The sequence below is a fragment of the Elaeis guineensis genome, chromosome 6, assembly GCF_000442705.2.
Source record: "Elaeis guineensis isolate ETL-2024a chromosome 6, EG11, whole genome shotgun sequence".
NCBI lineage: Eukaryota > Viridiplantae > Streptophyta > Magnoliopsida > Arecales > Arecaceae > Elaeis > Elaeis guineensis.
Window position 1 is genome coordinate 86,213,383 of NC_025998.2, and position 14,929 is coordinate 86,228,311.

The window sequence follows — 14,929 nt, forward strand, 5'->3', positions numbered from 1 at the left end:
AAGGTGCAGACGAGGTAACAAAATCTCCTTCTCATTTTTCAACTAACAAGATGTACGTTACAAGACTCGGAGGGCCAGAAAAGAATACATTATTACAAGGCTTGAGAACACGGCTCGGAAAGGACACACCGGAGGCCGCTTCAAGCTGCAAACTTCTCTTCCCGTTTCTGTCCTTCCCAGCCGCATTTTCCAGTGCATGTAGCAGGCCTATCGACTCTCGCCCCGCCTCATTTTGCTCCATCTCCGAAGTCCCAACCCCAGGGGGAAAAGGATGGGATAGATTCCAGGGGGCAGTAAGGGCAACGGCAGTGGCGACGAAGACCTGTTTCAAGAAGAACCAGAGTCACCCTGGAGGCAGCAGTGGCGCCAGAGATATGCGCCATCACCGAATGCTCCGCGACAGCCACCATCCAAAATGCTTCGGCAAGGTCGGCATGCAATACTTCCACCACCCCCACAACGAGCTTTACTGCCCCACCGTCGACGCCGACCGCTTCTGGTCCCTCGGCCCCGACGGCATCAAGGATCCCGCCACAACTCGTGACGACAGCTCTACCCTCCTGACCGGTTTCACCCCGCCTTGCTACTCCAAAATTCTCGGGCAGAATACCTTTACCGGCGGTCCCCGTTATTAAACCCCTGTTGTTGAAGGAATTCTTCCTCGAGCCCCCTTTGAAACGACGGGGACCTTCAGTGGCCGCTCGATGATCGGAGAACTCATGGACTGCTGTTCTCCTCCTTGCCTTCCTCCAAGCCCTCGACATCCCCTTGAGGATGGCCTCCGGGGTGGAGGACATGGCGGAGAAACCCCTTAGAGAGGAATCGGGGGGCTGAAGACGGCAAAGACCGGCGCAGAGGACGCTCGGAGTTGGCAGGGACACCGAGGGAGTGGCTGAGTAGCTAGGCTCTCAAACGGAAGAAAGGTGCCATCCTTTTGGCGGAGTAAAGCCCCGAGGGAAGGGTAGGGGGTTTAAATAGGCAGTGGATCTTAGCGCAATTATGATGGCGGGCATCTTTAGTCCAACCGGTGCTTGCCACGTGTCCCGCGTGTCCCACTAGTCGCTATCGAGGATTGACTGTTCACAAATTTCCATGGTGCGACACTTGGGATCACATCTCGGTGGGAGTTCCGAAAAGACTCTTCGAGTCGCCATAAGCGGAAAAAGGGCTCTGGCATGCGCGCATTAAATGCCGACATATCCGAGGATGGTTGCGCACGGACGTCAGGGGAAGAACTTCGGCTGCGACAACTTCTCCATACTTACTTCATTCGAAATTCAAACTCGAAAGTGGGGGGACTGGTGTTGGGCATAAAATACCCTCGGCCGAAGTTCTTGGCGGGGTCGACCCTCGTGAGTCTCTTCCATTTTTCGACAACTGTTGGTGAACCCCCGTCACTTCGCCCGGACTCCTACGGGAGCCGGGCTCCATCCGTGAGTTCTACAGCAAGGAAGACTTCGCCCGGACTCCTACGGGAGCCGGCCTCCGTCCGCAATTTTGGCAGCAAGGAAGACTTCGCCCGGACTCCTACGGGAGCCGGGCTCCGTCTGCGATTTCGACAGCAAGGAAGACTTTGCCCGGACTCCTACGAGAGCCGGGCTTCGTCCGCAATTTCTGCAGCAAGGAAGACTTCGCCCGGACTCCAACGGGAGCCGGGCTCCGTCCGTGATTTTGGCAGTAAAGAAGACTTCGTCTGAACTCCTACGGGAGTCGGGCTCCATCCAAGTCGGGCTCCGTCCGCGATTTCGGCAGCAAGGAAGACTTCGCCCGGACTCCTACAGGAGCCGGGCTCCGTCTAAGCCAGGCTCCGTCTGCGATTTCGACAGCAAGGAAGACTTCGCCTGGACTCCTACGGGAGTCGGGCTCTGTCCGCGATTTCGACGGCAAGGAAGACTTCGCCCGGACTCCTACGGGAGCCGGGCTCCGTCCGCGATTTCTGCAGCAAGGAAGACTTCGCCCGGACTCCTACGGGAGCCGGGCTCCGTCCGCAATTTCTACGGCAAGGAAGACTTCGCCCGGACTCCTACGGGAGCCGGGCTCCGTCCGTGATTTCTGCAGCAAGGAAGACTTCACCCGGACTCCTACGGGAGCCGGGCTCCATCCGTGATTTCTACGGCAAGGAAGACTTCGCCCGGATTCCTACGGGAGCCGGGCTCCATCCATAATTTTTGCAGCAAGGAAGACTTCGCCCGGACTCCTACAGGAGTCGGGCTCCATCCACGACTTCTGTCACTGGTAAGCCTTGTCCAGACTCCTACGGGAGCCGGACTTCATTTTTGATTTCAATTGCAGGAAGTCTCTGCCCGGACTCCTATGGGAGCCAAACTCCGCCTACGACCCCCAACGGCAAGAAGACCTCGTCCAAACTCCTATGGGTGCTGGGCCTCGCTACCGACTCCAACCGAACTTCGGCCAACAAGTCTGGATCTCCTGACAAGCCACAGTAACGGACACCACTGCTCCACTCCCTGCGACAGATTCTGTGCGAGTCCCCCACTCCCTGATGAGTCACGACAGCGGACGCCGCTCCAGTCCCCATAACTGATTCCACGTGGCGAGCCACGGCGATAGCCACGATCCCACTCCACTACCCTCCGCAATAAATTCCTCCTGACTCTGGGCGGCCCACTACCAGACGGTTACAGGCGTCACTATCAATTTGTTGCCCCCTCCGTCTATAAAAGAGAAACCCCAGATACGCTATTCTATAAGCTCTCATTTTTACCTAAAAACTCTGCTAAATTCTCCGTTCGAGCACTCCATTCTTGTTGAGGCAGAGAACTGACTTGAGCATCGGAGGGTCTTGCCGGAGCAACCCCACCTCCGATTTAGACTTCCTTTGCAGGTCCCGACGGCGACCGTGACTCCCTCGACTCCAGCTTCTCCGGCGCAAGCGGATTTTTGCACCAACAGGATTGGCGCTAGAGGAAGGGCTTGAACCTTCGCAGTACCCTTGTTCTTAAAGGAGCGCTCAACGGAGCCACCTCCGATCGTCTCCTCCGGCACCCATGTTGCTCCTAGATTGATTTTGATGATTACAAACTTGATTGAAGGGATACCAATATTTTTATTTGAAAAAGTCTTTGTGCTCTTCAGGGGCAAAATCATAATTTTACCAAAACTCTGATTTAATAGTATCATTTGGTAGAACAAAAGATTTGTGATTTATTGGCAAAAATTTCATTATTTTTGGACTTGTATTTTTGAAGTTATGCATGTTTGAAATCCAGGAGTCGACTCATGAGTCAGCTCATGGCACAATGAGCAGCTTGGCACGTTGAATTTTTAGTTTGACACGCTAAATTTTTGGCTTGGCACGGCCTGTGAGTCGACTCATGAGTCGACCCACAAGGCATGAGTCGACTCATGAGTCGACTTCTGCAGTTTTGGGCCAAAAATTACAGAAACTCATTTTTTGGTTGTTGCAACAGAGGTCGACTCATGAGTCGACCCCTGAGGCATGAGTCGACTCATGAGTCGACCCCTGCGATGGGATTTTTCCGCAACGGCTAGTTTTTAACCCATTTTAAGTGCTTTAAATGCTCATTTAATGTGGTCTAACGGCTCTTTTTCTGCCTAGAATATTTTCCTCTATTTCTTAAAGCTATAAAAGGATTCAAAAGGTGGGAAACATACAAGAGATTGAAAGAAGAAGAAAGAGAAAAAAGAAAGAGATTTAAAGAGCATTCAAGAGAGCATTCAAGAGCATTCAAAAGAGAAAGGGTTTCTCAAGCCAACTTTTCAGCCCTAATCAAGAGCTCATTTAAAGCTTTCAAGAAGCCATCAATCCAAGCTTACCAACTCTTCAAGCGCTCAATCAATTCTTCATCCACCTTGAGGAAATCCAAAAAGGAGCTTCTTCTCTTGAGTAAAGTATATTTAAAGTTATATTCGCTCATTAAAGGGGCTTTTCTTGTACTTATTTGTGCTATAAATTATTTTACTCATTGTGAGTGATTGTTTTTGTTTTGGAGGGGTTCCAAAACAAGGAAAGGTTGATCCGAACCTGAAATCAGAGTGTATTGGGTTAGCTTATACCCGAGAAACAAGTGGACTAGTTTGGGATAGCTAGTGTCGGAGTTTTCGACGTTTGTATTCGGGTTGAATACAAGTATAGTGGATTGAAATTCCCAAGTAGGAGCTTGGGGAGTGGATGTAGGTGCAAGGTTGGCATCGAACCACTATAAATCCTTGTGTTTGTGGTGTGCATAATTGTTTCTCTTTAACTCTTCTTTATTTCCTTGCTTTCTTGCCTTTAGGCAATTAATCTTGAACTAAGGTTATCCTCCTCATTCATTTAGCTTTTGACAAACATTTTTCATAAGTCATTAGTTAAGCTTAAAATTTTTTAGAAATCCAATTCACCCCCCCTCTTGGGTTGCATAGCTGGACAACAAGTGGTATCAGAGCCCGGTGCTCTAGCCCGTCTTTGATCTAAACAATCAAAGAGCCAAAGATCTATGGCAACCCACGTCGGTACTTCTCTAGCCGAGGGGCAATCCACCAACCGACCTCCACTTTTCAATGGGTCTAATTATACCTATTGGAAAGCTCGGATGAAAATATTCATTCAAGCACTCGACTATGATATGTGGAGTATCCTAGTGAATGGTCCTCACACACCCACTAAAATTATAGATGGTGAGGAATCAACCAAACCCGAGAAAGAATGGGATGAGGTTAATAAAAAGATGGCCCAATTAAATGCTAAAGCAATGAATGTACTTTATTGTGCTCTTGATGCTAACGAATTTAATCGCATTTCTACTTGTTCATCTGTTAAAGAAATATGGGATAGGTTAGAAGTAACCCATGAGGGAACAAATCAAGTAAAAGAGTCTAAAATAAATATGCTTGTGCATAAATATGAATTGTTTAAAATGGAGCATGATGAGTCCATCATTGTAATGTTTACTTATTTTACTGATATAATTAATGGTTTAAAGAGTCTTGGTAAGTTCTATACTAACAGTGAGCTTGTAAGAAAGATTCTCAGGTCATTGCCAAGAACTTGGGAAGCCAAAGTGACTGTCATCCAAGAAGCGAAGGACTTAAACACTCTACCTCTAGAGGAGCTTCTTGGATCTTTGATGACTCTTGAGCTAAGCATGAAGCAACATCAAGAGGATGAAGTCAAAAAGAAAAGAATCATTGCCCTCAAATCCACAGCTCATCCTGATGAAGAAACTGATGACACTGAAGATGAAGAACAGGATGAAGAGATGGCTCTCATCACCCGAAGATTCAAAAAATTTTTAAGAAAAAGGAAACAGGGGATGAGAAAGAGGCCATTCACAAAAGGGAAACAAAGCAAAGAAAAAGAGAAAGACCAACCCCTTATCTGCTACGAGTGCAAAAAGCTGGGACACTTCAAATCCGAATGTCCACAACTGAAGAAAGGTCCCAAGAAGTTCAAGAAGAAGGCAATGATGGCCACATGGAGTGCGAGTGATGACTCAAGCTCCGATGAGAAAACCTCAACCGAACAAGCCAACCTGTGCCTTATGGCACACGAAAATGAAGTAATTTCTGAAACCCCTAGTGAATTTACATTTGATGAATTGCATGAAGCATTCTATGATTTAATTGATGAATTAAAGAAACTAGAGATAAAAAATGAAGAGCTGAAATTGAAAAATCAATCCTTAGTGAAACAAGCTGAAAGCTTTTCAATTGAAAAATCCATCTTGCTTCAAGAAAATCAAAGCTTAAAGAACGAAATTGCCAAGCTGAAACCAATAGTAGATAAGTTCATCTTAAGTTCAAACAAACTCAATATGATTCTTGATAATCAAAAAGCTGTATATGATAAGGCTGGACTTTGCTATAACCCCTTGAAGAAACAAAAATATCTGAAAAATATTTATGTAAATTCTTTAAGTAACAAGTCTACCAATATTACTTATTTCAAATGTGGTAGAGTAGGACATAAGTCATACACTTGCTTCTTTGACAAATCTGCAAACTCAACTATAAAGAAAATATGGGTTTCAAAAGGAACCATTTTGACTAACCAAAAAGGACCCAAGAAAGCTTGGGTACCTAAAACAAAAATTTGACTTTTGTTTGCAGGTGTGTCTAGCATCCCAAGGAGGAAACAGGAAATGGTATCTTGACAGTGGATGCTCGAGACACATGACTGGTGATGAATCATAATTCATCACGCTTGATGCTAAGGATGGAGGGATGGTCACCTTTGGAGATAATGGCAAAGGAAAGATCATCGGGATAGGTAACATTGGTATCACTCCCTCCAAATACATTGAAAATATTTTGTTAGTTAAAGGTTTAAAGCATAACTTACTTAGCATTAGTCAATTTTGTGATAAAAGGTATAAAGTTGTTTTTGAATCATCTGTTTGCATTGTGACTAGTCCTATTAACGATGGCATTAAATTTATAGGACATAGACATGGCAATGTTTATATGGTAGATTTAAATGATTTAGCCAAAATAGACATGCAATGCCTAGTATCCTTGAATGCTAAAGTTAATGAGACTAGTTGGCTTTGGCATCGTAGACTTGCACACATTAGCATGCATTCTCTTTCAAAATTAATTAAGAAAGAATTAGTTCTTGACTTGCCTAAACTGAATTTTGAAAAAGATAGAATTTGTGATGCATGCCAACTAGGTAAACAAACTAGAGTTTCATTTAAATCCAAAAATATTGTTTCAACTTCTAGACCTTTAGAGCTTTTGCATATGGACTTATTTGGACCAACTAGAACCACTAGTCTAGGAGGAAAATGATATGGTTTTATAATTATAGATGATTACTCATGTTTTACTTGGGTTTTCTTTTTAGCACACAAAGATGAAACCTTTCATATTTTCACTAAATTTTACCGAAAAGTCTCTAATGAAAAAGGATTTTCAATTCAAAATATTCGAAGTGATCATGGAACTGAATTTGAAAATCAAGACTTTGAAAATTTTTGTGATGAAAATGGAATTGGTCATAACTTCTCTGCTCCTAGGACACCCCAACAAAATGGGGTAGTTGAAAGGAAAAACAGAACCTTAGAAGAAATGGCCCGTACCATGCTTTGTGAAAGCAACCTTCCAAGATATTTTTGGACGAAAGCAATTAACACAGCATGTTACATTTTAAATCTTGCTTTGATTAGACAAATTTTAAAGAAAACCCCCTATGAACTTTGGAAAGAAAGAAAACCAAATATTACATATTTTCATATTTTTGGTTGCCGATGTTTTGTATTAAATAATGGTAAAAAAAGATTTGGTAAATTTGATGCAAAATCAGATGAAGCAATCTTTCTAGGTTACTCCTCCACTAGTAAAGCTTTTAGAGTTTTTAACAAAAAAACTTTAGTAGTTGAGGAGTCCATACATGTTATTTTTGATGAATCTAACGATCTTCCTTCAAGAAAGAATGAGGATGTTGATGATGCAGATCCTCTAATAGAAGGTATAAAGGAGATCACTCTGAAAGATTCATCAACTCCAGAGGATGAGGAACAAGAAGACAAACAAGATGAGAGAGGTGAAGAAATTCAAGAACAACCTCAAGGTACAAATGACCTACCCAAGGAATGGAGGTATGTTCACAATCACCCTAAGGAGTTGATTATTGGTGATCCTATGCATGGGGTAAAAACTCGTTCTTCACTTAGAGATGTATTTAATCATTGTGCTTTTGTATCTCATCTTGAACCTAAAACTATTGAAGAAGCTGAAAATGATCATAATTGGATTAATGCAATGCAAGAGGAACTTAATCAATTTGAAAGAAATAATGTTTGGACTTTAGTATCAAGACCTAAAAATTATTCAATAATTGGCACAAAATAGATCTTTAGGAACAAATTAGATGAGCATGGTAATGTAATTAGAAATAAAGCAAGACTGGTTGCTAAAGGATATAATCAAGAAGAAGAAATTGATTTTGATGAGACCTTTGCACCTGTTGCTAGATTAGAAGCCATTAGACTTCTACTTGCATATGTTTGCTTTATGAAATTCAAATTATTTCAAATGGATGTCAAAAGTGCATTTTTAAATGGATATATTGCTGAAGAAGTCTATGTAGAACAACCCCCGGGATTTGAAAATTATACTTTTCCTAATCATATTTTTAAATTAAATAAAGCTTTATATGGATTAAAACAAGCACCTAGAGCTTGGTATGATAGGCTAAGCAAATTTTTACTAAATAATAGTTTTTCAAGAGGTAATGTAGATACAACTCTCTTTATTAAAAGAAATCAAAATGATATGTTAGTAATACAAATTTATGTTAATGATATAATTTTTGGGTCTACTAATGAATCTCTTTGTCAAGACTTTGCTAAGCTCATGCAGGGGGAGTTCGAGATGAGCATGATGAGAGAACTTACCTTCTTCCTCGGACTCCAAATCAAACAAACAAAAGAGGGAATCTCCATCACCCAAAGCAAGTACACCAAGGAACTACTCAAAAGATTTGGAATGGAGAACTCCAAACCAATTGTCACACCAATGAGCCCCTCATGTAAGCTTGACAAGGATGATGAAGGTAAATGTGTAGACTTAAAATACTATAGAGGTATGATTGGCTCTTTATTATATTTAACTGCAAGTAGGCCTGATATCATGTTTAGTGTTTGCTTGTGCGCTAGATATCAATCAAATCCTAAAGAATCTCATTTGAATGCTGTTAAAAGAATCCTTAGATACTTGAATGGTACTCAAACGCTAGGGTTATGGTACTCTAAGGACTCACTAATTGATTTATTAGGATATTCAGATGCTGATTTTGCTGGATGTAGATTAGATAGAAAAAGCACAAGTGGAACTTGCCAATTTCTTGGAGTTAACCTAATCTCCTGGTTTAGTAAGAAACAAAATTCGGTAGCACTGTCTACGGCTGAGGCCGAATACATTACAGTCGGAAGTTATTGTGCTCAAATCTTGTGGATTAAGCAACAACTCGAAGATTTTGAAATCAAACTTAATGAAACACCAATAAGATGTGACAACACAAGTGCCATAAATCTATCTAAAAATCCAATTCAACATTCAAGGTCTAAACATATTGAAATTAGACATCATTTTATAAGAGAACATGTTCAAAACAAAAATATAATTCTTGAATATGTTTGCACTGAAAATCAATTAGCTGATATCTTTACAAAGGCCCTTAGTGAGGATAGATTCTGTGAAATTAGGAGAAATCTAGGAATTCTTGATCCATATGCCTAAATATTTCTCCAATTCCAAAGATTTGATGTCAAAAATTCTTTGAGCTCAATTTCCATCATCTCTCTTGGTTCTAAATGCTCAAGATTATCACTCTCACAACTTGTCACTGAGCAAAATTTCTTCTCCCAAAGTTTGAAATTTTTTTGGAATTTATTCATATTTTTTCTGATTTTTTGAGTTTCATGAGTCGACCCCCTTGAGTCGACCCTATGGCATACTTGTAATTACTGCCAACTTCCCACGGGCTCTTTCTTTTTATTTGGAATCCTGTTCGTGAGCCGACTCATCTCTTCGTCTTCCTCCCTCCAAGAACCGCCATCCTCATCCTCATTCTCTCCAAAACCAAGGATCTAGCTCAAGGTTGTTCTCTCTTCTCCTCTCCACCACAAATCACCGCCTGGGAAAGAAGATTTTCGCGTCTTTTCCTTTTGATTGAAATGGTTGGAGCATGCCCTAGCCTCCATCGTTCTTCTCAAAACCGCTTCTTCTCTCCGCCAAAATCCCTCTCCATTCTTTTGTAATCCTTCTTCCACTCATCCACTTGATCCTCCAAGTCTCTCTGCCTGCTGCTGTGTTGAGAATGGCTCCGAAGATGAAGCTCCCTCAAAGAAGAAAGTCGGTCCGTGAGCTAGAAGAAAATGTCCGCAGAAAAAGGCAAGCTGCTCAGTCCTCCACTGCTCCCACTCCGGCTTCTGTGTCAGCTCAAGGTCCCTCTCAGTCTTCCCTTAGCCCCAGTAAGAACCCTCTATCTGATAGGAAAGTTGAAACCGAAAAGAATGTGGATTTTCGGTTCTTTGAAAAAGAGGGTTTCACCTTTGGAACAAAAATAAAAAACCAAGGTTGGGGTTTCTACTGCTCTCTTAAGGAAGTCACTTTTGTTGACCTAGTTAGAGAATTTTATCAGAATCTACATTATGGGAATGGATCAGTGACTTCGACAGTTAAGGGTGTTGATATTTGTTTGGATCCTGTCATATTGAGAGAAATACTACATTTGCCCTGTGAGGGTTACTCTTACATGGAACTCCCTGTGAAGGAAGAGGGGATCAGTGTTATTCTAGGGGGAACCTACTCAGGAAGTTTGAATAAATTGGAAGCCAAAATTCTGTCTATTGAGATGAGGATCTTACATCAGTTAGTGATGAAGCTCTTCTTCCCTAGGAGTGGTAGGCATGATCTACTTTCTAGCAGAGATATTTGTATTATGTTTCATGTTATCACTCAAACCCCCCTAAACCTCCCTGCACTAATGATTGAGGCCATGAGAGAGACACTGAACAGATCCAAGGCACATTTGCCTTTTGGTATGACCCTTACTCGAGTTTTCAGGAGGTTTGGAGTCAGCTTTGAGGGGGAGGCATCTACTAAGCTTTCTCACGTAGACACCTTCAACCAACACACTCTGCACCGCATGGGATTTACTAAAACTGATGGTGGTTGGATCAAGGGTTCTGAGGAGAGAGCTGAGGACAGAGTAGAAGACAGAGCTGAAGAAGAAGGTCCATCATCTCCTATCCATGACTTCAGGGCAGCATCACCAGATATCCAGTTCATTCCAGACCCAGAGGCTGGCCCTTCAGAGTTCACCAGGAGGCCCACACCAGTACATCAGCCAGAGAGCAGTGCACCTTCTTCAGAGTTCAAACTGGCTGATGATCAGATCGAGCAGATATCACAACGTGTGGCTTCCTTACTATCTAGACAGTGGAGCACTACTACATTTACACCAGGGGCCACTTCATCTGATCAGACTTTGACTCCCCATATCTCCACTGTGTTTCAGTTGATCTCAGATCAGTCTATCCAGATTCAGCAGCTTGAGGACACTGTTTGGAGACTGACTGGGAGAGTTCTTGACATGCAGGGGCAAGTCCTAGCTTTGGCCCATCCTCAGCCACAGGAGTCCACTATTGAGGTCACAGACCTTACTGCAGAGGCTGGCAGGCTCAGAGGTGCATTGGAGGGTGGCTATGAGTTATTGAGGAGAGAGATCAGAGGCTCGAGTGAGCATGCATCTACTCAGTTCACTGCTCTACTTCAGTCTGTTTCCAAAGCACTGAACGTTCTTGATTCCATCAGACTCACTCTTTCTATCCAGTCCTTGGCCTCGCAACATTCTCAGCCTCCTAGTTCATCTCGCTCACCTGCTCGTGCCAGAGGCAGACGGGGTAGAGGACGTTCTTTTGGTCGAGATCCATCATCTCCTCACCCTATATCTGATGACTCCGATCCTTCTAGTCATGATCTTTACTAGATCCTAGGTGTTAGTCTCTTGTTCTTTCTAGGATCTGTATTTTGGGGCCATGTAATGACATTAGCTAGCTGACTTTTATGTTATGAAATTTGTATTGAAACAATTATGGTTTTAATCATCTTTTACCTATATATCTACTTTTTGTAATGATGTCAATCATCTTTTTGGTTATATATATTCTCCTTGTTGAAATATCTTCTCTTTGTTGATGATTGCTGTTAATGATTGCTGTTAATGATTGCTGTATTGAGGGGAGCAAACATTAATGATTAGCACTAGAAGTTTGAAGAAGTATTAAAGAGAAAACATATTCAGAAAAAGAGGGGAAGTTAACAATGTTTGATGATGTCAAAAAGGGAGAGAAATTAAAGAAAAAGCAACCCATCAAAAGCAAAACTATAAATTATGAGAAATTAAAGAAAAAGTAACCCATCAAAAGCAAAACTACAAATTATGAGAAATTAAAGAAAAAGCAACCCATCAAAAGCAAAACTACAAATTATGAGCAATTAAAGAAAAAGAAATCCATCAAAAGCAAAATTATATATTCTTTGAAATAAAATGAATGAATTGGGGAGAAATTAAAGAACAATATCAGAAGTAACATTATTAAATGACTTAAAAATACAATGAGTAAATTGCTAAGTACAATGCAAATGAGCAACCTTTAAAATTACTTCTTTAAACATGCTCTGATATGCTTTAAAATTTTTACTTGCTCTGATACATCTTAAATTTAACATGCTCAAATATACTTTACAAATTAACTCTTAGATATGCATTGGTACACTTAATTATTTTTGCTCTGATACTAAAACTAAACAATCAAATGAGAATAAGCAAATTTTTAAGATACAACTTGCGCTAATAACAAAAATAAATTTTTTGCTCTAACACCGAAATCACATAATCCAATGAGCAAGTTTTCAAATCTTCAAGCAAATGGGCAAACTATTTATGCATATGACCATTTGTATCACATGCCAAAAGAATCAATATTCTTTTCAAGCATATGCACCTATAATGCATCCTTTTGAAATTCATGATTCACATAAATGCTTTTGTTCAAGTATTTTGTCATCATCAAAAAGGAGGAGATTGTTGCTCCTAGATTGATTTTGATGATTACAAAGCAGATTGAAAGGATACCAATATTTTTATTTGAAAAAGTCTTTGTGCTCTTCAGGGGCAAAATTGTAATTTTACCAAAACCCTGATTTAATAGTATCATTTGGTAGAACAAAAGATTTGTGATTTATTGGCAAAAATTTCATTATTTTTGGACTTGTATTTTTGAAGTTATGCATGTTTGAAATCCATGAGTCGACTCATGAGTCAGCTCATGGCACAATGAGCAGCTTGGCACGCTGAATTTTTGACTTGGCACGCTGAATTTTTGGCTTGGCATGGCCTGTGAGTCGACTCATGAATCGACCCATAAGGCATGAGTCGACTTCTGCAGTTTTGGGCCAAAAATTACAGAAACTCATTTTCTGATTGTTGCAACAGAGGTCGACTCATGAGTCGATCCCTGAGGCATGAGTCGACTCATGAGTCGACCCCTACGACGGAATTTTTCTGCAACAGCTAGTTTTTAACCCGTTTTAAGTGCTTTAAATGCTCATTTAATGTGCTCTAACGGCTCTTTTTCTGCCTAGAATATTTTTCTCTATTTCTTAAAGCTATAAAAGGATTCAAAAGGTGGGAAACATACAAGAGATTGAAAGAAGAAGAAAGAGAAAAAAGAAAGAGATTTAAAGAGCATTCAAGAGAGCATTCAAGAGCATTCAAAAGAGAAAGGGTTTCTCAAGCCAACTTTTCAGCCCTAATCAAGAGCTCATTTAAAGTTTTCAAGAAGCCATCAATCCAAGCTTACCAACTCCTCAAGTGCTCAATCAATTCTTCATCCACCTTGAGAAAATCCAAAAAGGGGCTTCTTCTCTTGAGTAAAGTGTATTTAAAGTTATATTCGCTCATTAAAGGGGCTTTTCTTGTACTTATTTGTCTTATAAATTATTTTACTCATTGTGAGTGATTGTTTTTATTTTGGAGGGGTTCCAAAATAAGGGAAGGTTGATCCGAACCTAAAATCGGAGTGTATTGGGTTGGCTTGTACCCGGAAAACAAGTGGACTAGCTTGGGATAGCTAGTGTCGGAGTTTCCGACGTTTGTATTCGGGTTGAATACAAGTATAGTGGATTAGAATTCCCAAGTAGGAGCTTGGGGAGTGGATGTAGGTGCAAGGTTGGCACCGAACCACTATAAATCCTTGTGTTTGTGGTGTGCATAATTGTTTCTCTTTAACTCTTCTTTATTTCCTTGCTTTCTTGCCTTTAGGCAATTAATCTTGAACTACGGTTATCCTCCTCATTCATTTAGCTTTTGACAAATATTTTCATAAGTCATTAGTTAAGCTTAAATTTTTTTAGAAACCCAATTCACCCCCCCCTCTTGGGTTGCATAGCTGGGCAACAACCCACTCCTTCTTTCCCCCACGGGATCCTCGCCTGATGCCTTCTCGCGAAGCATCTGCACAGCTACCCACGGCCTCCGCAGCCATATCCCAGACCCCGATCTCGCCTTTGGTTTCCCAGGCCCCGCATTCTCCGGCTATGGTCGCCAGCATGGAGTGGCCGAACGATCGGCCTCCGACGGATTCCGCCAATACCATCTCGGTAGGATCCCGACAGGAAACGACCAACATACCGGATGTATTCCCCAAGCGACAAAAGACTGAAGAGCCCATAACCTTTATCGAAGAAGACACTCAGGGAGTCCAATTTCCTCGTAACGACACGGTCGTAGTTCCTTGAATATAGCAAATTATGATGTCCGTCGCATTCTGTCGACAATGGAAGTTCGGCCGACATCTTGTTCTACGATGCCTTTTCAGAATGTCCACTCTTGACGGTCATCTGAGGCCGATTAGCTCCCCCTTGGTAGGGTTTACCGGTGACGCCATTTCGACGAAAGGAATAATAACTTTGACTGTGGCCGCAGGTCAATATCCAAGGCAAACCAGGGCTCTGGTGAATTTCTTGGTGGTGAAGGCGCCATCCGCCTACAATGCAATCCTCGACCGACCTGGCCTCAATGCTCTCCGAGCCATCGTATCGACCTACCATTTGAAGTGAAAGTTCCCCACCAACCAGGGGAGGTCCGGGGAGACCAAGCCCTGGCCAGACACTGCTACAATATAGCCTTGCAAAGAGGTGATCAATCTGACTCCTGCCCCATCGATGGACTAGACGCTCGCGATGACCTCACCGAAGAGAGGGGGTGCCCCAATCGAAGATCTGGTACCAATCCCTTTGAATGACGGGAACGCGGAGCATGTAGCAATGATCGGCTCCAACCTAGGGGAGGAGGTGCAGATGCGTCTCATTGATTTTCTACAAAAGAATGCGGATGTTTCGCTTGGGTTCCAGCAGACATGCGGGATCGACACGAAAGTCATGGAGCATCATCTGG